General features: G+C 45.3%; 1 pseudogene; it reads left to right on the top strand.

Moving 5' to 3' along the window:
- Positions 1-701: 701 nt before the first annotated feature.
- On the top strand, positions 702-26,829 carry LOC129356235 (cyclic nucleotide-gated cation channel beta-1-like; annotated as a pseudogene).
- The last annotated feature ends 30 nt before the right edge of the window (positions 26,830-26,859 follow it).

Below are 26,859 nucleotides of genomic sequence, written 5' to 3'. Positions count from 1 at the left end.
GGAATGATGAGAAAATGTGCAGAAAATAATCTGAGGCTTTAAGATGGAAGCCAGAACGATTTGAGAGAAAACAGAGAGATGGACCAAACCAGATGTTTTCATCTGATTCAGGCAATGCTGGAGCTCTAAGATTCATTTTCTGCATCATTATTACTGGTATATTTGAACAAACAGACTGTTATCTATAGACATGTGACCTTAATGAACCAGGATAGTTTTGTGAAAGCATCAAACATCACAGTAAAGCTATGAGATGACATGGACGTCTTTGTCCTCTGTGTCTTTGTCTTGTCCTTGTCCTGCTGCTCTTTGTGTCAGAGCTAATCAGGATTAGCCTCCGTCACAGATCATCTGCAGCTGCTCTCTCGGTTATTGATCATATTTGCTGTGAGCAGCTCAGCCCCAGCCTGAACCCCAGAGACGACCTCTGACCTGCGTCCGTCCCCGGCTCTCATCCAGACGTCCCGTCAGGATGTACGCCTGCGCGGCTGTCTTTGAGGCGGGACAGTGCCGTGTCATGGCTGCGTGTCATGGCGCTGTCCTGGTCCAGCTAATCCTGAGCTGATAATGGGATGTGCCGGCGCCTCCTGTCGCTCCAGCAGGAACGCTCCCATGGAAACAATCAGGCTGAGACGGGAACGCCGGACTGTTTCTAGAACTGACCGTCTTCCTGCTCAGGTTGTTCCAGAGGGAAGATTAAAATGTTTTCATCCTCAGACTCACCTGGAAACGAGCCGCAGATTTACCTGAAGAGCTGTTTACCTGTTGCTCAACCTGAATCCTCCTTAATCATCTCTGACATCATCCCTGACATCATCTCTGACATCATCTCTGACATCATCTCTGACATCATCCCTGACATCATCTCTGACATCATCCCTGACATCATCTCTGGCTTTCTGTCCGCCGTTTGAAACTTACAGTTGTTAGCAGCAACAGTTTGGTTTATTCAGCCTTTTATAGTAAATAAAACAAACTGTGGTTCATTTTCATTCATTTGCAAATATCACAGTTTCAAACTAAATATGTAGTTTGCTGTCTAAACTTCTATTACCATAAATAATCAGGTTGCTAGTTAAATATATACCTAGCACACTAGCTTGTTAACTAGATATGTAGTTAATGCACAAAATAGTTAGCTTTCTAATGAAATATTTAATTTGCAACCTAAATAGTTAGTTATTAACCATGACTCTCATAAATGCAGAAATAACACAATGAAAACATGAAAGATGAAAACCCTTTTTATTTTCTCTGACAGGCTAAATAACTCAAAAATATTAATGCTAATGTTTTAGCATAACTTTCCAGACTCCATCTTGTCCCTGTCGGAGCGGTGGAAGCTCAGGTTGAATACAGCCTTGTTTTGTTAGGAACATTTTACAGACGGTGATCTGATCAACAGACCAGGAGAAAAACTGAAGCAGCTTCAGATGCAAACAGAAACACTTCCCACATTAAATATTTATTCAGCCAGAAAAAGGAATAATAGATTCAGCAGGTCAAGGAAACACGTTTGATTTTAAACTGCTGCTTGGAGACCCGACGCGCCTGGAGCCTGAAACGAATCGCAGTCGGTTACAGATCAGAACTCAAAGCAACAGTTTGAGCAAAGAAAATTAAACATGAACATCTTGTTATCGTTCAATATGGCGACGGAGTTTTATTATTTTCATTGACACTTTTGCTTTCTCAAAGTGCGTCTCCTCAGATCGACCTGCTGGGGGCGCCGTGGGATCTGCTGCACGGGGAGCAGCGGTTGTGGGTTTGAATCCCAGACTGGGGCTTTCTGCATGCATAAGTTTGCACCACTCCGTTTGCCTGCGTGGGTTCTCTCTGGGTTCTCCTCCTGCAGCCCAGACCAGGAATAATCTGCATTCTCACGTCTCTAACCAGTTGATCCCAGTTCAGCTGGGGTTTCCTCCCAGTTGTCTGTAGAAACACACTGAGCTCTCAGAAGCTGAATGACTTTTTCATTCAGAAAGGCGTCAAATGGGGTCCTGGTAGTTTGTCAGGCCACCGTAGTTTGTCCATATTGCTCCTCTGACGTTAATAATCTGAGGGATTGAGGCCTCAGGTTAATCCCATCAGCTCCCTCCAGGCTGCCGCAGAGGAAATCCCGCAGATCTGCGCCGCTCTCTGGGTCTCTGGGTCTCTGTGCGTTCGGCATGCTCAGCCTCCCGTAGAGTCGCAGGTAAGACAGCCGCTGCATCAGAAACCGTCCGCAGTTCAATCCCACAATTCAGTTCTCTGAGGCGTCGCGAAGAGCTGCTGAGGAAAGGCCTGGTTCTGATCCGGTTTGGCTCTGCTTCTGATTTGTATCCGGTTTGGTTCTGGCATGGTTCTGGTCCAGTTTTGCGCTTTGTTCTGGTTCGGTTTGGTTTTCAACCAGTTTGGTTCTGGTCCGGTTCTGGTTTGGTCCGGTTTGGTTCTGGTTCTGGTCCGGTCACCAATCACAAACAACTGGAGGAAGTGACTTCCTGTCGTTTCTCTGGTTCTGTTGGACCGGCTGATCTGCTGAGTTTAAGAGATCTGGAGGGTCAGTGACCTTTGACCTCTGACCCCGACCTGACGGTCAGTGCTGGGGTCCTATTGTCCCATTGTCTCTGCGTTGAGGCAGTGGGACTGTCTCCCCCCCGTGGAGTATCCTGGTAGTGCAGCTTTGGCGCCGCCTGCCGGCCGCTCTGACGTTTCTGCCCCAAGTTATAAATATGAAAATTGTCACGTTATTTTTCTGGATGTGTCGCTAAACATAAAAACTACGTTCTTCATTCAAAGCTCTGCTACACAGGTGAAGGGTATGCTTTAACTAGGACACTGCAAAGATTTGGTGGCGTTGGGTCAATATTTATCTAAGACGGTATTTAATGGTTAATAGGTCAATAAATATTAAAATGTAAACTAATAAAATATTTTGCAAAAATATAGAATAATTCAGGTTAATAAAGTCATTAAGTCACTTTATTAACCTGATATAGTTTCTATTTTTAAATGTTGCTTTAACAACATTCATTCATTCACACTATTCTCAGTACTAGAACCAGTACAGTGATCAGTAGAACCAGTAGAACCAGTAGAACCAGTACAGTTACCAGTAGAACCAGTAGAACCAGTAACCCTGCTGATTGGTGCGTCTGCTTGCAGGATGTTTCTCCTGGGTGGTGAAGGTCGTTCCTCAGCCTGCTGAAGCTCCGGCCGCTGCTGTAAGACAACACTCACTGTGCAAAAGTTTTAAACCAGTTCTGGAACAGACTGGGGTTCTACTGGTCCAGTAGAACTCCAGTAAATCCAATCTGTTCCAGGACTGGTTCTACTGCAGAAACAGTTCCGGGTTCTGGAATGATTTGGATGTTTTTCAGGATTCCTGAAGGTCTCTTTTTAAACTTTTCTCATTTTCTGTCCTCATGTGGTTTGATTGCTATGCTATGCTATACTATGCTACGCTATGCTATGCTACGCTATGTTGGTGTTCATACAGGAAGTCGATCGCCTCAGGCAGAAGGAGGAATCATTTGGATTTCTGTCCAATAAATTTTACAGCAGGCAATTTCTGAAGCAGAAATAAAACACAAACTAAATGGTTTCAAAATGTTCTGCTTTAATCAGTTTTACTCATTTTCATGTCATAAATATTTCATGAAGTAAAACAGAGAAATGATTCCCAGATTCTACCAGGAGATGAAGCGTCTGCCAGCAGCTTAAAAAGTTTCTTTGCGATTTCTGAATGAACAAACTTACAGAGTAAAGAAAAAGGAAATGAACGATAAATCTGGGTCGATGGGGAGCTGACAGGAAGAACGACTGGAGGATCCAGCAGGGAGTGACTGAGAATGAGATACTGATACTGAAGAACAAAAACCTGAGCTGATGAGTTAACAGGTTGGAGGTGTGAGGGAAGGAGCAGGAGGCAGACCTTGCAGTGACCTTGCAGTGACCTTGCAGTGACCTCGCAGTGACCTCGCAGTGACCTTGCAGTGACCTCGCAGTGACCTTGCAGTGACCTCGCAGTGATCTCGCAGTGACCTTGCAGTGACCTCGCAGTGATCTTGCAGTGACCTTGCAGTGACCTTGCAGTGACCTCACAGTGACCTCGCAGTGACCTCGCAGTGACCTCGCAGTGAACTCGCAGTGACCTTGCAGTGACCTCGCAGTGAACTCGCAGTGACCTTGCAGTGACCTTGCAGTGACCTCGCAGTGACCTCGCAGTGACCTCAGTGACCTCACAGTGACCTCGCAGTAAACTCGCAGTGACCTCACAGTGACCTCACAGTGACCTCGCAGTGACCTCACAGTGACCTCGCAGTGAACTCGCAGTGACCTCACAGTGACCTCGCAGTGAACTCGCAGTGACCTTGCAGTGACCTCACAGTGACCTCGCAGTGAACTCGCAGTGACCTCACAGTGACCTCACAGTGACCTCGCAGTGACCTCAGTGACCTCGTGGACCTCACAGTGACCTCGCAGACCTCACAGTGACCTCGCAGTGAACTTGCAGTGACCTTGCAGTGACCTTGCAGTAACCTAACCTCGCAGTGACCTTGCAGTAACCTCGCAGTGACCTTGCAGTGACCTCACAGTGACCTCGCAGTGACCTCGCAGTGACCTCACAGTGACCTCGCAGTGACCTCACAGTGACCTCGCAGTGACCTTGCAGTGACCTCACAGTGACCTCGCAGTGACCTCGCAGTGACCTCGCAGTGAACTCTCGCAGTGACCTCACAGTGACCTTGCAGTGACCTCGCAGTGACCTCGCAGTGACCTCACAGTGACCTCAGTGACCTCGCAGTGACCTCGCAGTGACTCGCAGTGACCTCGCAGTGACCTTGGCTGTCAGTCGCAGTTTCGTCTGCTAGGCCCGTTTGGTTCAGTTACAGGAAACCACACAAGGAAAATGATTTTATTAATTATAGTAAAGACATAAAACCCCAAAAGGGAAAATTTGAAAACCCATAACCAAAAACAAACAACAACCAAAGACATTCAAAGCAAACCCAAAGTTTTTCTGAAGAGGGAGAATGAAAAGCCTCCAGTCAGGAGAAAAGGGAGCCGTCATCAGTCATCAGTCAGTCAGTCAGTCAGTCAGTCAGTCAGTCAGTCAGTCAGTCAGTCAGTCAGTCAGTCAGTCAGTCAGTCATCAGTCAGTCAGTCAGTCAGTCAGTCAGTCAGTCAGTCAGTTTAGTTAGTTAGTTAGTTAGTTAGTCAGTCTGGACTGAGGATGAGTGAACTCTGTGTCTCTTTCTGCTCCTGGAGGAATCGCTGAGGAACAGTGAAGGTGAGGCTCCACCTGCTGATGTAAGCTGTTCCCTGATTGGTAGCTGCAGTTTATCATTATTTGATGCTTTGCAGCCAAGAATGCTTCAGCAAAGAGTCCTGAGGAAGCCTCAGAGGACGGGTAAAGTATTCCTGCATGGCGTAAACTTCACGCACTTCAGAGGTTTGACCTTTGACCTGTGAGGAACTGCCTCTGCAGCCAGAGCAACGGAGGAGTGATGGGCTGGCTGTCTAACGGCTTCGTCAGCGCGCTGCCGCAGCCGCCGGGGTCGCCTCTGCTCCAGGGGTCCAACGCAGACTGCAGGGTCAGTACCAGAACCAGAACCCCTCCTGGTTGCTTTGCTTGTAAAAACAAACAGGACATGGAGAGGTTCTGACCCGATCAGGCGATCCAAACTGATTTATATTTCCAAAACTGGAAACAGCTCTGTGTGTTTTAACTCTTTAGCTGTGATTCATTTCAGCAGATATTTGAACTGTATCACATGATTTGCTTTGTTTTCTGCTGTCCAGCCAGCAGAGGATGCAGAACGGTAATTTAAAGTTCAATAAAAGCCGACGGTTTAACAGGAAGAGATGAAATTCACAGCTGTGTCTCTGTCAGGACCGGCGTGATGAGCTGGGTCGCTCAGGGTCTGACCAAGGTTCTGCCTCAGCCAGATGAGAAGTACCGAGAAGCGGCTGAGACCCAGAACGCCGCCGAGGAGAACACCGAGGTGAGGCTCCGCCCCCAGCCGGGAGGACATGCTGGGTCTGGAGAACCGGTTTAATATTTAGTTCCAATAAATGGTTAAACATTTATATAGCAATCTAAATATTTAGTTAGCAAGCTAGCTGTTTAGCTCCTGACTAAATGTTTAGTTGGCTACAGAGCTAAACATTTAGCTATTGTGAAAATAAAAGCTGGATTTTGATAACTGCTGCTGAATGTCTCTGAAATGTTGTTCATGAAAAGAGGGAAAAAGACAAGAAGGAGTTTATAAAGAAGACACTGCTTTTATTTTGATAGTCCTCTTTCTGCTATTGGCACATGAATTTGCATGTTAGCTAAATATTTAGCTCAGAGCTAACTGCAACAGTATATCTAGCTTGCTACATATTCAGCTTCATATGAAAACAATTGTTTATCTTGCTGAGATTAATCAAAGAATAAAGTTATGTTCTGATGCTTGTTGCTGTTCCAGGTGTTCGAGGCTGCAGCAATGCCAGGTGGGCTCTCTAAACCCCGCCTCTTCCTGTTCAGTCAAGCAGAAATGATGCAGTTCTTCCTGATAATGGGATGTTTTATAATCCAGATTATGACCCTCTTCCTCACATCCCCGTGGGGAGGTGGAGTCGGAGGAGGAAGAGTCGGAAGTGGAGACTTTGGCTCCACAGTTCCATCCAAAGTGAGTCCAGGTCCCTGCAGTCGGAGCCGGCAGGCCGGCCCGATGCAGCTCTGACCTGATAGGGTCCAGAGCTGACCCCATCAGAAGTGGTGGTCTCCTGACCCCTGACCTCTGTCTGCAGCATCAGGTGACAGAGTCACAGCTATTCTATCTTCTTCTGTCCTGCAGGGTGGTGAACTGGATAAAGCAGATAGTCCCTCAGCCAGTGATTCTGCCCCCTGGTGGCGGACCTGTGGAAGTGCCGCCAAAAGTCTCTCGCTCCTCTCTAGACAAAGGTAGAGCAGCTCCAGGCGCTGCGCTGAGGATGGTTTCTGACCTTTAATGCGACGCTCTCTGTTTCTGCCTGCAGTGCTGTCGCCTCCGCCGGAGTCTCTCAGTGGGATTTCACTGGACACCGACAGCAGAGCCGGGTGGGTTTATTTACCGCTGCAACGACTCAGCTTCCTGTGAACTCCTGGTGACCCCGCCCAAAGAAAAACACACAGGCCTCACTGACCTGCACTGACCTTGTAGCGCCGGGAAGCTGCAGGAACAACATTGCTTCTGTTGAAATAGAATTTTAAATTAGCACAATAGTACACAGGCTAATCTTTACTTAAGACAAACTTAGATAAAGATCCAAACTAAAACAACTGGCCACTCTAAAAGTTTTACATGAATTGTATAGGGAGGATCTTAAAGAAAGACAGACTGAGACTTCCTTAACTCTCTTTAGACAGGGAGGCTGTCTGCCAGACAATTAACAAATTCCTTAGCGTGGTTCAAAAGTTCACTAGGATCTTAAAACTTTTTATAAATAATTGTATCTATATTAGAATTAACTATATTTCTTTAAGCATGTTTTGAATTAGTTACTTCTTAGATCCAAACTTATAGTCATTATTTAGCATTACATTTTGTGCAAGCTTGGTTAAAAATACAAACTACTTTCTTGTGGAATCATTTGAGTCAGAAAACTAAAACAGACAGAGGAAGTAAATTTAGCTCAGGGAGAGTTGCAGGAGACGCCTGGTACGGCAGAGACCCAGTTGGACGATCCATATATCAGGAGGTAATAAAATCAATGGGAAGGCCCACAAAGGAAAACACACACCTCCTAATGCATATATTTAAATGAGGAGAATACACATTATTATAAAATGGTTTGTTTTACAGCAGGAGTTCAAATCTTTGTGCTGAGTGAGAGTTTCCCAAAAGATGCATCTTTTGTTTGTGTTTTTATTTCCCTTTTTACTCAGTTAATTGTTTCTGTTTTGTCATGTCTTGGACTTTTGATGATCTAGGTGAGATGCTTATTGTAACATTCTTCTTGCATTGATTTTCTCTGGATAAAACTCTGGATATCTGAAGTCTGATGTCGTATGATTGCTCTTTCTCCCTGCACATGTATACAGACACAAGAATCTAGGACAAGGAGGAATGAATTAACGAGCTAAATCAAGTTATTCCTCTTTTTAATTCTCAACACTTCCCAGCTGCTCCTGCATCTCCGAGTCTGATCTGTTTGCTCTGAAGGAACAAATGAAGCAAAGAGAAAACTCGCCACAGACCCCAAAGACTTCTGGGAAATATTCTGAGTGGCCCGATGGTGAAAGTTAATGCACCAGACTTTATTTTGCTTATGACTCCAAACAGAGGAAGTCGTTATGTCTTAAACTGTTTTATTTATATTTCAGTGATGGTTGCATTTCTCCTTTTGTTGTTTTGACGTGTTTCATGGTTTTATATAATTCTCTTTATTTCCTCTGGATGTGTTTTCCAGTAAAATATTTATTATCTTAATGTGAGCAATGCTATACTAATAATCTGTACCCAGAGCCATTTAGAGAGCAGCTTCAGGAAATAGAGAATCAGTGAATGGAAGCAGCAGGAAGTCTCACTTCTGAACATATTTCTGAACATGTTAGAGTAAACATGGTGTCTCTTTGTAGAGTCAGAACGGAAACATGAAGTGAGAACTCGAGGACTCCCGAAGCGTCGACCGGAGGAATCAGGAGAGAGTCAAACGTTTCATGATCTCATCCTGTCTGCTTGCAGAGTGGTGGACTGGTTCGTGTCCGGGTTGGGTCTGAAGATGCCGCAGCTCGTCCTGCCGCCCAAAGACGAAGCTGAGGTTCTTTATCTTCATCATCATCATTTCCTTCCTCACTCAGAGACTCACTCTGTGTTTCTTTCCTAACGCTGCAGCAGGGAGCGGCGGAAGTGCTGCAGAAAGGTGAGACCACTGGCTCTGCTGTAGTTCACAGATCAGTCAGTCTGTAGTTTGGGAATCAGGCGGCCAGTAGCTGGACGACGCCAGGCGTTTCCTCAGCGTTAGCGGGCTGAGTGACTCGGTTTTCAATGCAGGGTTCCTGGCTGGGTCCTCCTGTTCTTCTTCTTGAGGTTTAAAGGTTTTGGTCGGACGGCCGGAGCCTAACTCAGTCCCTCTTCTCCTTCTGTTTCAGGGGGGAAGGCGCTGAGAGCCCCTTGAACAGCAGGAGGAGACGGCTGGGACGCTCCGACCAGCACATAGAACCAGCACATAGAACCAGCACATAGAACCAGCACATAGAACCAGCACATAGAACCAGCACATAGAACCAGCACATAGAACCAGCACATAGAACCAGCACATAGAACCAGCACATAGAACCAGCACATAGAAGCAGCACATAGAACCAGCACATAGAAGCAGCACATAGAACCAGCACATAGAACCAGCACATAGAACCAGCACATAGAACCAGCACATAGAAGCAGCACATAGAACCAGCACATAGAACCAGCACATAGAAGCAGCACATAGAACCAGCACATAGAACCAGCACATAGAACCAGCACATAGAACCAGCACATAGAACCAGCACACTGGGAGCCCAGACTATTGAGGCAGCTGTTAGACTCTCCTTTCTGTCCTCCAGTTGAAGATTGAACTGGAATACATTTAGCACCAGATTATTTTTGTTCGCATTTGTATTTTAAATTTACAAATTTTTGTCCAACAGAAAAATGTAGTAATTTACTGTTTATCTGAAATTATTGTAGATGTCTTGAATACATATATGACTTAATAAATGTGTGAACTTTGACATATGTTGAAGTGAGTGGCAGCTACGATGTGTGATGAAGCAGGATGCATCTCTCTGTATTTGTACTTATTGTAGATAAATGCATTAAAGTTTGAACTTTAAGGCAAATTCCTGGAGAATCATTTGCGTTCAGAGACGTAAGCGTTTAATGTCCTATGAAGTGTGACAGGCTGCACAGTGGCGCAGCAGGTAGAGCCGGGTTCGATTCCCGGCCCGGTGTCTTTCTGTCTGCACACACACACACACACACACACACACACACACACACACACACAGACACACACACACACACACAGACACACACACACAGACACACACACAGACACACACACACACACACACACACAGACACACACACACACACACAGACATACACACACACACACATACACAGACACGTTTGACATGTTGACGTGTTCAACCAGTTGACAGGCAGAAATATTTTCAAAAAGTTATATTTCATGAATTAATTTAGTGAATTAAAAGCTTTTGATTGTGTTTCTGGAGCAGATTAAAGCAGCAACACTGTAACAAAGCCTAACGTTGACCTCTGACTCCTCCTCCTGCTGCAGCTTCCTCCAAACTGAAGCCCGACATGGTTCTGGAGGACGTGGAGTCGGACAACGAGGGCCAGAACCGCCCCGAAGCTGCAGGATCCCAGGGTCCAGCGGGTGACCGGCCCAGCAGGAGGGCAGGAGTTCCGGCTCTGCCCTGGGGAGCTGCGCCACCTCAGAGGCCCCCAGGCCCCGCAGGACCCCCAGGACCCCCAGAACCCCCAGGCCCCCCAGGCCCCCCAGGACCCCCAGGCCCCGCAGGACCCCCAGGACCCCCAGGGCCCCCAGGACCCCCAGAACCCCCAGGCCCCCCAGGCCCCCCATGCCCCCCAGGACCCCCAGGGCCCGCAGGCTCCCCAGGACCCCCAGGCCCCCCTGGCCCCGGCTTCAGACAGCTGGACAAAAACATCTCAGGAAGATGCAGAGACCCAGACGGGCCGCTGGACGCCATTCATCGAAAGCATCAAGAAGGAGGCTGAAGGCGTGGCGCTGGCCTCCATGGAGGAACGGTGAGCCGGTGCTGGTCCAGGAGGATTTCTCTGCAGCACACTGCATCCTTCTAATCCAGTGCCTCTGCTGCAGCCTGCTGCAGGAGCGCTTGGAGATGGCCCGCCTGGCCGAAGAGGTGGCCCGGCAGACGGCAGAGATGGCGGTGAGGCAGATGGCCAGCGAGGGAACCTCCATCAAGCTCTCCCTGGAGAGCCAGGAGCTGCTGGAGGAACCGGAGGAACCGGAGGCCAAGTGAGAACATCTTCAGGATTTCATCTGGGACCAAATTATGTACAAACTGACTGACTGCATTAAACTGACTGACTGTTTCTGCTGCCAGATTGCCCGCAGCACCAGAAGAAGACAGCAAGCTGGAGCCAGGAGCCGATGCAGAGTGAGTATCAGCTGGAGGCGAGGACCGTGCTGAGGTTTTCAATTCTGGCCAGTCACTGAAGTTTGCCTGTGACTGATGTAACGTACCACCTGGACGCTGTGAAGCTTACCTGCACTGTAAACCGTCCTCCGCTGCACAGACAGCAGAGCTGAGTCGAATGAGGCGGCTTTTGATGTTAATGCAATATTTGGGGGCGTGGCCAACACAGACTGAATGGATTGGCCTGCTGTAGGAGAGAATCCAAGTGAATGGAAGAAAGCCCAGACTGAGATTTTTATTTGAGTGAACAGAAAAGCGACGGCCAGGATTGGATCCTCAAAATCAGAGTTTATCTTCTTCTGAACTTATATTTCATCAAGTTTGTTGTCTTATTATTCTGGTAAAAAGTTGGTCGAAAATTGGAAAAATGTAGTCAAACTTATTTTACACTTTTTCCACAGTCTATATAAATATCTAATATCTATATATAGAATGTAAACTTTAAATGCCTTTTTAAGCATATTTTGCTGTTCTAGCTAGTGATTGGTCAATGTTTTCCATTTACAGATGATTTCAAAATAAAACTCCTTTCTTTGTGATAATTTTTGATCTAGGTCAAATAAATAATAATAATAATAATAAAAATAATAATAAAAAAAAAATAATAATAATAGTAATAATAATAATAATAAAAATAATAATAACAAAAATAATAATAATAATAATAATCATAATAGTAATAATAATCATAATAATAATAGTAATAATAATAATCATAATAGTAATAATCATAATAATAATAATAATAATAATAATAATCATAATCATAGTAATAATAATAATAATAATAATAATAATAATCATAATAATAATAGTAGTAATAATAATAATAATAATAATAGTAATAGTAATAATAATAATAGTAATAATAATAATAATAATAATAATAGTAATAATAATAATAATAGTAATAATAATAATCATAATAGTAATAATAATCATAATAATAATAGTAGTAATAATAATAATAGTAATAATAATAATAATAATAATAATAATAATAATAATAATAATAATGCATTATTACGCCGCCGATCTGAAGCAGATTTCTTAGGAGGTCTCGCAGCAGATTTTGAAATCCCGCGAGATTTGCTTCAGCAGCATTACAACTCCTTGCCATGGCAACCACAGCTTCCCCTAGCAACCGTCCCTCCTCGCCAGCCCCCCCCCCCCGGTTGCCCAGTAACGGCCGCTCCTGCAGCCGCTGTCTGATCAACAGCAGCGAACCGAGCTGGTTCTGACCCGCTCCGCGGTCCACTAGCTGGTTCTGACCCGCTCCGCGGTCCACTAGCTGGTTCTGACCCGCTCCTCGGTCCACTAGCTGGTTCTGACCCGCTCCGCGGTCCATTAGCTGGTTCTGACCCGGTCCAGTCGCTGGTTCTGATGCCGGGGGACATTTTGAGGTGGGAACACTGACAGCTCCGTCGGAGGAAGTGAGTATTGAGACGAACCCAAACGGTTCCGACTGGCTTCATGAGCCACTAAATACAACAGAGAATAAAATACAAACTGACTGAAGACAAGGAAGAAAAACATATTTCTGTTCTTTCCAGCCTTGAATTAAAATGGTTCGTTTCCTGATGATCCGTGGAATATAAAATAGAATCAAAAGTAAGATCATATTTTAGCTTAATTTTAATGCCACAATATCGTTTGAATAATTATTTTCTTTAGCTGAAAAAGGTGTGAAATAGTTTCTGTTCCTATCAATGCTGGATCCATTCCAGGAATTATTTTGCAATAAAACTGACAAGTTCGAGTCAATAAGTCAATAATAATGTGAATATTATTTGAATATTATCAGAAACGGTTCAAATGTTGGAACAATAAAAATCCATAAAGCTGCAGTTTGTAACTTTTCTAAAAAATATGTTTTACATTTTAGTTCCAAGCGTTGTTACTAGACAGATCATCGAACCAATCATCTCCTCCCTGAGCTGGATGCAGGAGGCGGGGCTTAGTGCTGCCAATCATCTCCATGCACTCGCTGCTCAAAATGTTAATGGCAGAAAAAAGCTTACCGTTACAGCAAAGCCATTTATCTGCTGTGACAGGTGGCCATGCTAACTAGCCTTAGCATTAGTGATAGGCTATGCTAGCTCCAGCGTAGCAGAGAGCTGCGCGGAGGAGGGGAGGCATTGACAGCGATTAGACCCGCCTCCCAGCTCTGATTGGTTGTTTCTAGATAGTGCTGAGAGAAGGCAGAGCGGATCTGTCTCAACGTGGAAACGGTTTCAACAAATATGTTTCTTTAAAAAGGTTCGTGCTGCAGCTTTAAAGGAGTTGGACGTTTGCAATTTTAAGAGAAAAGCTTCTAGTTTTCAAATAGTTCTGGATTCAATTAAACTTTTATATTGTCAGCTAAAATTAAACAGGATTAGATTTGTTTTGTTCAAAATACTTTATCCATATTTCATCAATTAAATAAAAGCAAAGTCGACTTTTCAGTAAAAAGCTCTGGATACACAAGGATCTACTTATTATGACACCTGGGTTATAAAAACAAGAATAGTTTATATTTTTAATATTTTCAGTTACATCAAAATTCTGTGTAATAATTTTAACCTGATTAAAAATAAATGTCTGCATCATTCTTGAACTGCAGTTGGGGACCCAAAAAAATCAGTCCAAGGACCACAAGGGGCCCCCGGGCCGCACTTTGAACCACCTGTGTTCCAGTGTGTCCAGCTGTTCCCTGAAACCTGCGTCTGCGGTTCTGTTCTGTAGAAAGGACGGGTCCAGACTCCAGGACAAGGAGAAAGCCGAGGAACCGGCCGACCAGGAAGCAGGTAGAGACGCAGCTGAGGAGCAGCAGGAGGAACCAGAACCAGAACCAGAACCAGAACCGGAGAAGCAGGAAGTGTGTACAGCAGCTGTGACAGAGCAGCCGCTGAAAGCAAACGACGCTCCGACATCCAACACAGAAAAGGTAACGAGTTTTTCTCTCCATGGTTTAGTTCATCAAACTGGGATCGTTCTCTACTAACTGGGATCGTTCCTGGTTTGATTGTCTAAGAACTGCTCTGATGTTTTATTTATTATTTTCACTTCCTGTCGGATCGTTCTGCTTCCTGCAGGATGAAGATGCTTCTGGAGACGGCTGTGGAGGTAAACGACATTTTGGGACATAGAAGATCAAGAGTAGAACCAGAACCAGAACCCAATGCTCTGCTCTGATTGGCTCTTCCCGTCTCTCTGTGCTCTGATTGGCTCTTCCCGTCTCTCTGTGCTCTGATTGGCTCTTCCTGTCTCCCTGCAGCGCCAGTCAGCTGTGATGCGTTTAAGAACTGTCTGATGCGTTTCCCGCCGACCTCTGAGTGCTTTGGCAACATCAACGCGTTCTTCAAAGAGAACGGCATCTCCCCTCCCCAGCTGCCCCCCATGCCCCGCCCCCCGACCCGGCTCTCTGACCTGACCAGCTACCTGCCCCCACTGCCCTCTCTGCCCCTGGAGCTGCGCCACGAGTTCTCCCAGATCCGGCTAACCCGGGTCCCGCGGAGCGTCGCACAGAGCCTCACCCAGCTGCTGCCCGGCGGGACCGCGTGGGGTCCGGAGGCCCCGGAGGCCCCGGAGGGCCCAGGGGGGGACCCCGGCCTCTCTGGCTTGGCCCACAGGCTGTCCTCTATCCCAGAGAAGCTGGCCCAGCTGCCAAGCAGAACCCAGCAGAGCTTCTTGAACATCCGGAACCGTCTCAACAGCCTCATGCCACAAGATGCCTAAGAACCAGAACCAGAACAGGAAGCAGCCGGACTTAGAACTCACCCACTTCCTGCAGAAGCCCCCGGCCCCCCCTCCTCATCCTCAGCCTGCCTCCCCCTGCCCCTCCCCCCCCACCCTGCCCAACGTGCCGTCCTACCCCCGCCTGCCGCCCATCGCCAGCCCGCCACGCCCGCCGCGCCCGCTCTCCGGCCTTGCGAACCCCGCCTTCTTCATCGAGGATGACTCACAAGGTCCTGCAGGTGATTGGCTCTGAGGTTCAGGTGTAACTGCAGCACAGGGTTAGAGGTCGGCTCGGCTTCTGCTGAAACAAACTGAGGAGCAAAACAGCAAATCAACTGAAAAATGTCAAATGTCAGAAGCTACGGCAGGATGTCTGAACTGGCAAATTTAAAGTTCTGGCAGGTCAAAAAATCCTTCAGATTAATCAGAATATCATTAAAGATCCTAAACATGAACAGGGCTGCTGCCTTATTAAAAAGAAAAACTGTTTTTATGTCATCATTTGTTCTCTGTTTTATTGGCCAAGTTGTTACCATCCTTTATTCCATTCCAGGGCCAAACAAAATCATTTGCGGGCCACGAATGGCCCTCGGGCCACAGTTTGGACACCCTGAAATAGAAAAACGAAGCAGAAACATTTTTAGAACAAAGTTACACATATTATTTCTTTTTAGTTGTTCTGTAGAGATGCAGCAGAAGTTTGGCCTTCATGATAATCTAAAGCAGCTTGAGGTCAGTTCAGGATTAACGAGATTATTAACGGGATTATTAACGGGATTATTAACGGGATTATTAACGGGATTAAAACGTTTCCTGGAGTTCAGGCTCCGCATCACATTTTAACTGAAAACTTAAAAAAGCTGCGTTTTATTCCCACATGGATTAGAGGAGCGAATAAATGTATTTTCAGTCTGAAATGTTTGTTTGGGTTTGTTAAAAACCCGACCAGAACTGGGTCTGGGTCAGGTGCCGACTCTCAATGGAACCAGAACCATGTTGGTCGGATCAGCCTGGATGACCCGGCAGAACCGGGTCACTGCACAAATCCTTCATGTGTTCATCAGGAAGACATGATGGAGGAGCATCTGAGTGACATCACTCATTACAGAGTTCATTCATTCATTCATTCATAATCAAAAGTGAAACTTTATATCAGCAGACAGAAAGAAATTTATTTTCAGCAGTATTTCAGCTGACAGTCTGTGTGTCCAGCAGAGCCGGGCCTCAGCCTGCGGCCCGCGGTGAGCGTGGAGGATGCCGACCAGGAGGAGGAAGAGGAGGAAGAGGAGGAGCAGCAGGAGGAGATGACGGGAGCAGCGGCCCGGCCCTGGAGCCCAAGCTCAGCACCCTGACGGTCCCCGTGGCGCCGGCAGGAGGCCGCCAGAGGTGAGGCGCCTGCAGACGGATTTCCCCGGGTTTGACTCGTTCATTTCCAGATTTGGAAGAAAGCTAAGCTAGCCTTCCTCTTCTGGAGTTTAGCAGGACTCTGGATCAGTTCTTCTGATCAGTTTCATCTGTTTTCTATGTGCTGATAAAACAATCTGCAGCTGAAGTGGATCTTCACTGAAACTTTCTCTGTGTTCTTTTTCTCCTCGCATGCTTTCGCTCGCAATAGAGGAGATAAAGAGTAAGGGAGCTGCATGGGAGCTCACTCCATCCAGCTGTTAGATTTCCATCAACGTTGATGGAAGTGAAACGTTTTGATCCAAACAGAGACGAGTCTATTCCAGAAAGCCACCTCTAAAGGATTCTCTCATAAAAATAAAATGTGTGATTTTGGACAGAAACGTTTCGCTGTTGCCTCCTGCGCTGCCCCCTGCTGTCCGTCTTCTGGCTCTACGGTTTCATTCTGCAGAAACAATGTTTAGATTCTTTCTCATCTAATCTGGATAAAACGATGCGCACAAGCAGCGCAGTGCCGAGTTGATGCAGAACTGATGCTTGTTGCTGCGGCGACGTCTCTGTTCAGCTTTCTGCTTCTTCCTCCTGTAAGCTCATCTTCATCATCATCAATAAAACCTGCATGACACGCTGTGCATCCTCTCTGTGTCTGGTGCATGATCTGCTTGGCGCATGGCTCTGACTGATTCACTCCATGTTCTTGGACCTCACTCTGACCTCTGATCCACTCTGACCTTTGACCCTTGTTTGTCCACAGCGGTGGGAGGAAGCGCCGGAATGTCTGGACCAAGACGTAAGCCCAACAGGCACTTCCTGTGTTGTTAGTTTTTGAATTAAGTTGTGAATTAATTCAGTGAATTCATCCTAGTTGGGATTCTGTTTCTCACTGAAGGTTTTAAAAAATAAATCCTTTGAACTCAATGAATTCACAGGGAAGAATCTCCTCCTCCACTGACATGCAGTGACCTTTGGCCTTTCGCTAGACAGTGCCTGGTTCGTGTCGTTCCGTCTTCTGCTCAGGGTTTGCTCTGAGACGATGACGGAAGGAGGCAGATATAATCTGTTGATGGTCCAGATTAGCGCTGAGGCTAATTGTGTTTTCATCAAATGCAAACAAAACAAGCAGCTTTTTCAATTTAAAAACACTTTTTGCTGCTAAATTATTGAATAAATGTTCTGAGTTCAGCAGCAAATTATTTATAGTTTTTAATCTTCATGCTCTTCATCAGATTGGAGAAAAGTTCATCTTTCTAGAGTTTCTCTGATCGTTCATGGATCTCCTTTACAAATCTGGACTGTGGATGCTACTGTAGCTGCAACATGTTAAGCATTGAGATGCTATTTTAGGTTAGCTTAGCTTCTGATGGGCTAACTCCTTTTAGCACAACTTGAACAGAACATCAGTCTGAGGTTTGTTGAGAATTAAAAAGAGGAATAACTTGATTTAGCTCTTTAATTTATTCCTCTGTCCTAAATTCTTGTGTTTCAATATATATGTGCAGGGAGAAAAGAGCAATCATACAACGTCAGACTTCAGATATCCAGAGTTTTATCCAGAGAAAATCAATGCAAGAAGAATGTTACAATAAGCATCTCACCTAGATCATCAAAAGTCCAAGACATGACAAAACAGAAACAATTAACTGAGTAAAAAGGGAAATAAAAACACAAACAAAAGATGCATCTTTTGGGAAACTCTCACTCAGCACAAAGAGATTTGAACTGCTGTGAAACAAACCATTTTATAATAATGTGTATTCTCCTCATTTAAATATATGCATTAGGAGGTGTGTGTTTTCCTTTGTGTGGGCTGTCTTAATGTTAATTTTATTACCTCTGAGACCCACTGAAACACCCAGCTCTTCTCATACCAGGCTCCTTTAGGTGATCTGATTTATAGCGTGGGTCTGCAGCGTTATCTCTGCCTCAAGATGATTCAACAAGAAACCAGTTGGTGTTTTAAACAAACTCGCACAAAATCTATTGCTCAATACTAACTATAAGTTGGATCTAAAACTAACTAATTAAAAACATGCTTTTTAATGCTTAAAGAAATATATTTAATTCTAAAATAGATCAAATTATTTATAAAAAGTTTTAAGATCCTAGTGAACTTTTGAACCACGCTAAGGAATTTGTTAATTGTGGCAGACAGACTCCCTGTCTAAAGAGATTCTAGGCCTGTTTTCTGTCGAATCCTCCCTAAGAATTTATATAAGTTCAGAGAGTCAGCAGTTGTTTTAGTTTGGATCTTTATCTAAATTTATGTGAACGTAGAGTGTACTTTAACTTTCTATGGTATATTTCATATGTATCAAAACTATCCTGTGCAGTATTGTGCTAACTTAAAATGTTATTTCAACAGGTTCTTCAGAAGCAGAAATGAAGCCAGTAGCAGCGGCTGCTGTTAGCTGTTAGCAAATGAAGCTCAGATTTATAGTAGAAACATAATTCAGGACTTCTGTATGTAAAACTAGACGTGATTAATTGTGTTGAAATCTTTAACGTGTTCATCTATGTAATGAATCTAATGTGTTAAAGTCATGGTGATAATCCAGATGTTCTGGTTCTGCTGAAATGTGACCCATAATCTGTTTTGATGGGAGCATCATCAGTTTAGTTAGGAGGGATTTCCCTTCCTTAATATGGCAACAGGCAAATCTAAGGCTGTTCCACACTCGTACCTGAGCCATGAGGTGAGGATCAGGACTCACCTGTTGTATCCTGAACGTCACCAGCAGAAACCTGCAGGCCCAGAGCGAAGATGATGATGAAGACGTCAGCGTACCGGTCCGAGCCTGGCCCAGTGAGTCCAGTCTGCGCAGCGCCGACGGCATGTAAGAGCTTTCAGCCCCAGGTTAATCCAACCAACCAGCAGAGGTTTGGCTATAAATAACTAGAAATAATTGCTGAGAGAGTATCAATAAAACTAGTCATTTTAATTGACAGCTGAGTCTGAGTTATCAAGGTTTAGGTTTTATAAAAATGAAACTTTGGCGTCGTTTGAACATCTGGATCAACAAATTAATTTCATTTTGGGCCACATTAAAAATCTGAATGTCCTTAAAGGGAAGCTTGTCCCAGAATCTATTGATAAAACTCGTTAAAATATCAGTGAACATCTGTTTTTCTCTTAAAATGAAATGATATCAGACTTATTTTCACTGAGCAGTCCATCCAGCATTTTGTGATTGTTTTTGCAGTCTTAAGTTATGTAATGTTAAATTTCACATTTATTTAATCGCCCAATGTTTCTGCTCAATTTTAAGACAAATCTGCAGTAATTACAGAAAAAATGTGAGGTCTGTTGATTTTGCGTGAATTTTGCAGGAACTTATTGATGTAACTTGTGGAGTCTAGAGGGCCACATAAAAAGCTCGTGCGGGCCAGATATGGCCCCTGGGCCTTGAGTTTGACACATGATCTGGATGCTACGTGTTTGGAATAAACACAGTTTATTTATTAACCACAATAATTTTGTTAAAATTTTATTCAACAAACTTGTTAAGCCAGTGATAAAAAGAAGAAAGATTAAACCAATTAACTAATGAACATAACAGCAAAGTTGTTCATCCTGAGGTATTTCATCTGCCAGGTCAGCCAGTTGTAGCTAACAGTTAGCTGCTGGGCTAACGGCGGGAAATGAGGACGAATTTCCTTCTACAGAATTCTGAATAAAACCGAGATCAGGAATTATTCCTGGATTCAGGCACAGCAGCAAGGAGCATGGGCGGCGACACGTCCATCTGTTCATCCCTTCATCTGTTCATCCGTTCATCTCTTCATCCCTCCACCCATTCATCCCTCCATCTGTTCATCCCTTCATCCGTTCATCCCTCCATCTGTTCATCCATTCATCTGTTCATCCGTTCATCCATTCATCTGTTCATCCCTCCATCTGTTCATCCATTCATCCCTCCATCCATTTATCTGTTCATCCCTCCATCTGTTCATCCATTCATCCCTCCATCCATTCATCTTTTCATCCATTCATCCCTCCATCTGTTCATCCCTCCATCCATTCATCTGTTCATCTGTTCATCCATTCATCTGTTCATCTGTTCATCCCTCCATCTGTTCATCCCTCCATCCATTCATCCCTCCATCTGTTCATCCCTCCATCCCGTGCTGGTTTTCCTCTTGTCCTCCAGGCTGAGGGAGCGTCCAGCGTCTGCTGCCAGTCAGACCAGTCAGACCAGTGCTGTGGTCAGTGAGCGACTCCAGGAACTGGTCAGGATGTTCAAAGAGAGAACGGAGAAAGCTAAAGAGAAGCTGATCGACCCGGAGAGCTCTGATGAAGAGAACGTCATCACTGGTGAGTCTTCCTCCCCACACACACACACACACACTCACATTCACACACACTCACACACACACACTCACACACACACTCACACTCACACACACACACTCACACTCACACACACACACACACTCACACTCACACACACACACACACTCACATTCACACACACTCACACACTCACACACACACACACACTCACATTCACACACACTCACACACACACTCACACACACACACACACACTCACACTCACACACACACACACACACACACACTCACATTCACACACACTCACACACACACACACACACTCACATTCACACACACACACACACACACACACACATCTACAGTGATGTATTCATGAACATTAACACAATTCCATAATTCAATGTGCTTTTGCTATTTCAAGATATGAACAAAGAAACGTAACATTAAAATTTTTAGGCATTTTATTGTAAGACAATAGTAGTTAATCAAACTTTAACTACATACTTTCACTTTAAAAAATATTTATTACAGTGTAATATGTTAACTGTGCCATAGACAGCAGTGATCAAATTATTTTTAATTTCTTTACATCCTAAAATGCACAGAGTGTGCATTACATTGCAAAGTTATTTCTATTATAATGGAAACACAGAGACAGGCAGGGGTTCAGTCTGCTGGTCGAACTGGGACCAGTTCAGTGACTGGGCCTCCTGAGACATCTGGTTAGCCACAGGCTAAAGCTAATGATAACAAAGACCTGACAATAGAAAACAATAGAAAACGATAGAAAACAATAGAAAACGATAGAAAATAATAGAAAACAATAGAAAACAATAGAAAACGATAGAAAACAATAGAAAACGATAGAAAACGATAGAAAACAATAGAAAACGATAGAAAATAATAGAAAACAATAGAAAACAATAGAAAACGATAGAAAATAATAGAAAACAATAGAAAACAATAGAAAATAATAGAAAATAATAGAAAACAATAGAAAACAATAGAAAACAATAGAAAACAATAGAAAACAATAGAAAACACGCCCCTGATTCATTCACATTCAGGAAAACAACAAATCTCCACCATATGGGGCGTTGACATGATGGAGTTGACGTAGAGATGAGCTGGGAATCAGAGTCTGAGTGAAACCAGAACCAGCTCTGATCTCCATGGACCCGTCCGGACCCAATCCCCGGTTCGGTTCGGTCTCCGCGCTGCTCTCTGGATTAATGGACTTTCACTCTGTTATATCAAACTAATCATTTTAATAAACTAGAAACATCTGACAGAAACCTGACGACCCTTAAGGTCGCCATGTTTGACCTCAAACTGCCAGCTTCTCGGTAACCATGGCAACAATAACCACACCTGTTACAGGTTTCTCACTGGAAAAACTACACAATATAAAACGTTAGCTTGGTTAAGACAATAATCAGAGCAGTCAACTGTAATTTAGTTAGAAAGAAAATGTTTGTGCAGAAGTGGCCACAAAGTCAAGACATTCTGCTCCTAAATTGACCTCATTATTTATTACCTTTAATTCTCCCTACAGGTAAAGCCAGTGGCTCCACTTTGTGCTGCAAAGCCGCTGAAACTCGTCCACGCAGCACGTTTCCTCACTGCCTGCCATCTACCTACCAGTAGAACCCAGTTCCGGTCGGGTCCAGTCAGTTCCGTTTCTCTGCCTGATGATGTTTCTCTGTTTCTTCCTCAGCTCCCCCTCAGCCTGCATCCGCCCCCCACGGTGAGGAGGAGGAGGAGGAGGAAGGCAGGTCAGGAGGTCAGTTTGTCGGCGGGGCAGGAAGCGGGGCAGGAAGCGGAGCGGAGGCATCTGGGCGAAAGGAGACTCGGTGCATCCGGGCCTGCTGGCCAATCCGATTCCCCGCCAGCATCGACCCTTTCACCAGTGAGAATCCCGCAGTACCTGCTGCCACCCTGCTGCTCCTCCTCCTCCTCCTCTTCATCCTGCGCCTCTGTAATCTGTGCCCAGACATCCTGTACCTTCTGTGGATGTTCCTGGTTTTTCTGCGGCCTGGAACTGGAACGTGTGGCTGATCCCGGTCCGCTGGGCGTTCCCCTACCAGACGCCCCAAAACGCCCCCTACTGGCTGCTGACCGACTATGCCTGCGACCTCATCTACATTCTGGACATCGCCGTGTTTCAGCCGCGCCTGCAGTTCGTTCGTGGAGGAGACATCGTGGTGAGGCAATAATCAGAGATAATCTGGGAACAATTTGAGAATAATCTGAGATTATGTGATTTCTGTGCAGTTCCACAACGAGCAATGTCTCATTTCTCTGATTCCTCATTTTGTTTTATTGTGACAGTGTGACAAGAAGGAAATGAGAAATTACATGAAAACCAAACGCTTTAAGGTAACAGATCGGGACCAGAAGGGACATTTTTATTGTTTTTCTGTGAATTTTTTCTGAATGCTTCCTGACTCCTGATTGGTTTGCAGTTCGACGTGGTCAGCCTCGTCCCTTTGGAGCTGCTGTACTTTAAGACGGGCATCAATCCTCTGCTGCGGTTACCTCGCCTGCTGAAGGTCGGCTGCTGAACCCTAACCCTCTTCTCTAAACATCAGAAGCGAAGCTGAGAGGTTTCCGTTGTCTCTGCAGATCAACTCGTTCTTTGAGTTTAATGAGCGACTGGAGGCCATCCTGACCAAAGCCTACATCTACAGGTCAGCCTCGGGAAACGCTCTCCCAGCTGCAAAACAAATGAAGACAGATCGAAGTACCAGCTCGTGAGATCCATCTTGCTGCTGTGAAGCAAAACTGGCATTAATATTTGGTTCATCTCTTTAATAATAATGATTTATTATTCATACAGTTAGGGTCTCTTCAGGTGAATCGGGGCAATACCCATAAACATCTCTGTCTCTCATCAAGGCAGCAGAAAACTTCTCACAACTCAGTCGTGACGTCTGGCACAATGCATGCTGGGAGACGCACTTTCATGAGTGTGTTAGTAAAATGGAAGGTGGTTCTGTGTTCAGGGTGATCCGAACCACCACGTATCTTCTCTACTGTCTTCACTGCAACGCCTGCCTCTACCACTGGGCGTCCTCCTACATCGGACTGGGGGCCACGCAGTGGGTCTACAACGGGTCGGCAACAGGTCGGGGAAGGTCATACTTTGCAAACTAAATGTTGAGCTAGCTCAGAGGTCAACATGCAGTTTGGAGCTGAAAATGAGCTTCCAAACTAAATCTTTTGGGTTAATATTTATATAAGTTGGTAATTATTTAGGTGGTAAACTAATAATTAGCTCCATAAAAATTTATTGATAAAGGTAACTATTTAGCTCCAAATTAGTTAGCTCTTAGAAAGCTAAATACTTAGTTAGCAAGCCAGTTAAATATTTCCTATGTCAACTAAGTATTTTTGATTGGAACTAAATATTTGGTAGCTAAATGTTTAGCTTACGAATTAAATATTTAGCATTAAGCTAAATATTTAACCTTGATGGTAAACCACATTTTCGGTACATAATATTTAGTCAGCCAGCTAATGATTTAGCTCCAAACTAGTTAGCTCTGAGCTAGCTAAACACTTAGCTTATAAACATAATATTTAGCTAGCTCCTTGCTAAAAATTTTAGCTAAATATCCAGCTAGTAAATATTTTGCGTTTCCCGTTCTGACGCTCTTCTTCTTCTCCTTCTCCTTCCCTCAGTTATATTCGCTGTTACTACTTTGCGGTGAAAACTCTGATCACCATCGGCGGCCTGCCGGATCCCACCTCCCTGTTTGAGATCGTCTTCCAGCTCATCAACTACTTCGTTGGAGTCTTCGCCTTCTCCATCATGATTGGCCAGGTAGGTGTGGCCGTTTAGCTGCACTCCAGGTGTCAAACCAGCAACTGCTGCCTTGCTTCTGTGTCATTGTATGTCAGATGCGTGACGTTGTCGGTGCGGCCACCGCGGCTCAGACTTACTACCGCACCTGCATGGACAACACCATCAAATACATGACATCCTACCGCATACCCAAAGACGTCCAGAACCGCGTCAAGACCTGGTACAACTACACCTGGCAGTCACAAGGCATGCTGGGTAAGGAGAGCGCCATCTGTTGGTGGTTGGTGACCTGAGCTGCTGTTGATGCTTCACATCTGTATGTTTGCCTCCAGATGAGCAGGAGCTTCTGACCCAGCTGCCAGATAAAATGCGTCTGGACATCGCTGTGGACGTCAACTACTCCATCGTGAGCAAAGTCCCTCTGTTCCAGGTGAGGAAGCGCTAAAGTCGCCTGCCGGGTGTTAAGCTGGGTCTGCTCATGCTGGTGTGAAGAACCAAAGTGTCTTCCTGCTTCCCAGGGCTGTGACAGACAGATGATCTTTGACATGCTGAAGAGTCTGCGCTCGGTCGTCTACCTGCCTGGAGATTACGTCTGCAAGAAGGTAAACCTCCCCTCCGAAAGCTAGCATGAGCAGCTAGCGTCATGTCTGACCGTGTGCTTGCTTCCTGCCCCCCAGGGAGAAGTGGGTCGGGAGATGTACATCATCAAAGCAGGGGAGGTGCAGGTGGTTGGAGGTCCTGATGAGAGGACGGTGTTCGCTACGCTGAGAGCAGGATCCGTGTTTGGAGAGATAAGGTACAAAAATCTGCAAGGTTTCATAAAACCATCAAATCAGAATGTAGTCAGAGTGACTCTGACGAATGTTTCTGCGTGGAGTCGGACTGAAGCTGACCCGGTTCTGCTTGGGATGTTGGAGGAGTTCTTTATTTATTTTAGTTTATATCTTTAATTCCTCTGACCTGAGCTTCCTAATGAGGACAAGTGGAAAAGTAAAAAACCTTCAATAATAAGAAGCAGGAAACAACCTGCAGAGAGTTGGATTAACTTGCCAGATGTGGCAGCGTTCAGATTGTGTTTAGTTCTTTCGTTGCCCTGAACGCAGCCTGACAGGCTGGAGCTTCCACCAAATCTCCGTCACTTCCTCCTGTTTGGACCAGCTTCCTGAGTTTCTGATGGGCCGTCGTCATCATCAAACTGTCTGGTTCTCAGTTTGCTAGCGGTGGGCGGAGTCAACCGGCGCACGGCCAACGTGATCGCTCACGGCTTCGCCAACCTGTTCATCCTGGACAAGAAAGACCTGAACGAGATCCTGGTCCACTACCCCGAGTCCAAGAAGCTGCTGCGCAAGAAGGCCAGGTTAGCATCCAGATTGTCTTCCGACGCCTGCTGCATTCCTGCTTCACCTCTTTCTGTGACGCCTTTTCCCCACAGGAAGATGCTCAATAAGGGCAAAAAGCCTGAACCCAAAGCAGAAGCTAAGGAACCGGCTCCGGTACCGGCGGCGTCTCTCAGGCCCGAGACGCCCAGGCTGCTGCGAGCGGCTCTGCAGATGACGGAGAGGTCGTCTGGGCTGAAAGGAGCTCTGGCTCGGGTCAAAGAGAGGAGCAGCAAGTCCAGCATCTCACTGCAGGTAAACAGCAGATCCACCTGCTAGTTAGCTCTCCGCTAGCTGACGGTCTCTTCCAGTAACTATGTTTAACTGTTTCATTGGGATTTATGGAACACAAAGTAGAGCAGAGCTGGGAAGGTTTGCAGCCAGAGCTACGATGTATGGTTTATATTGGAGCATTTTCATGGATTAGAATGGCCTAGTCAAAGCCCAGACTTGAATTCAGCAGAGAACGTGTGAGGAAAGTTATGTTCAGAGCTGCTGGAAACGAGCATGAAGCATGCTAGTGATGGACTTCCTGTAACTTTCCTGTCCGCTGTCTCCTCCAGCGGTCCCCCTCTGTCTCGCTGCGTCCTCCGGACCCCGTCCTCAGCCCCGGACCGGACCCGGACACGTCCCCCTCTGCCAGCTCCATGACGCTTCGCTCAGCTTCTGGGAACTGCAACCCTGCAGATTTTCCTCCTGCGCAGCTGCAGCACGGCGCTGCGGGATGGGATGAGAGTGAGGATGAGTGGGATGGAGGAGGAGGAGGGAAGATGGAGAGGTGATGAAGCTCTTGTCATAGTTGGGTCAGAACTTCCTGGTTCTCCAGAAATGAAAGACTGATCTTTGTTTTGTTGTTGTTTATGACAAGTTTACTAAAGTAATAACTGGCCTTATGAGTAGAATCACTGCTGCAGCTCTAGCCCAACCTGAGACACTCCTCTAGTGAAACTACAACAATCATAATATCAGTGATGTCAACATTGCATTTTATTCTGTAAAATGATCTGTGAAAATAACTATCATCAATCTTCTGATTATTGTCTCAATATTTTTT

This window comes from Poeciliopsis prolifica, unplaced genomic scaffold (assembly GCF_027474105.1).
Source record: "Poeciliopsis prolifica strain line A6 unplaced genomic scaffold, Auburn_PproV2 SCAFFOLD161, whole genome shotgun sequence".
NCBI classification, from domain to species: domain Eukaryota; kingdom Metazoa; phylum Chordata; class Actinopteri; order Cyprinodontiformes; family Poeciliidae; genus Poeciliopsis; species Poeciliopsis prolifica.
Note: the sequence above shows the minus strand (reverse complement) of the source record. Positions and strands in the feature narration are given on the sequence as shown.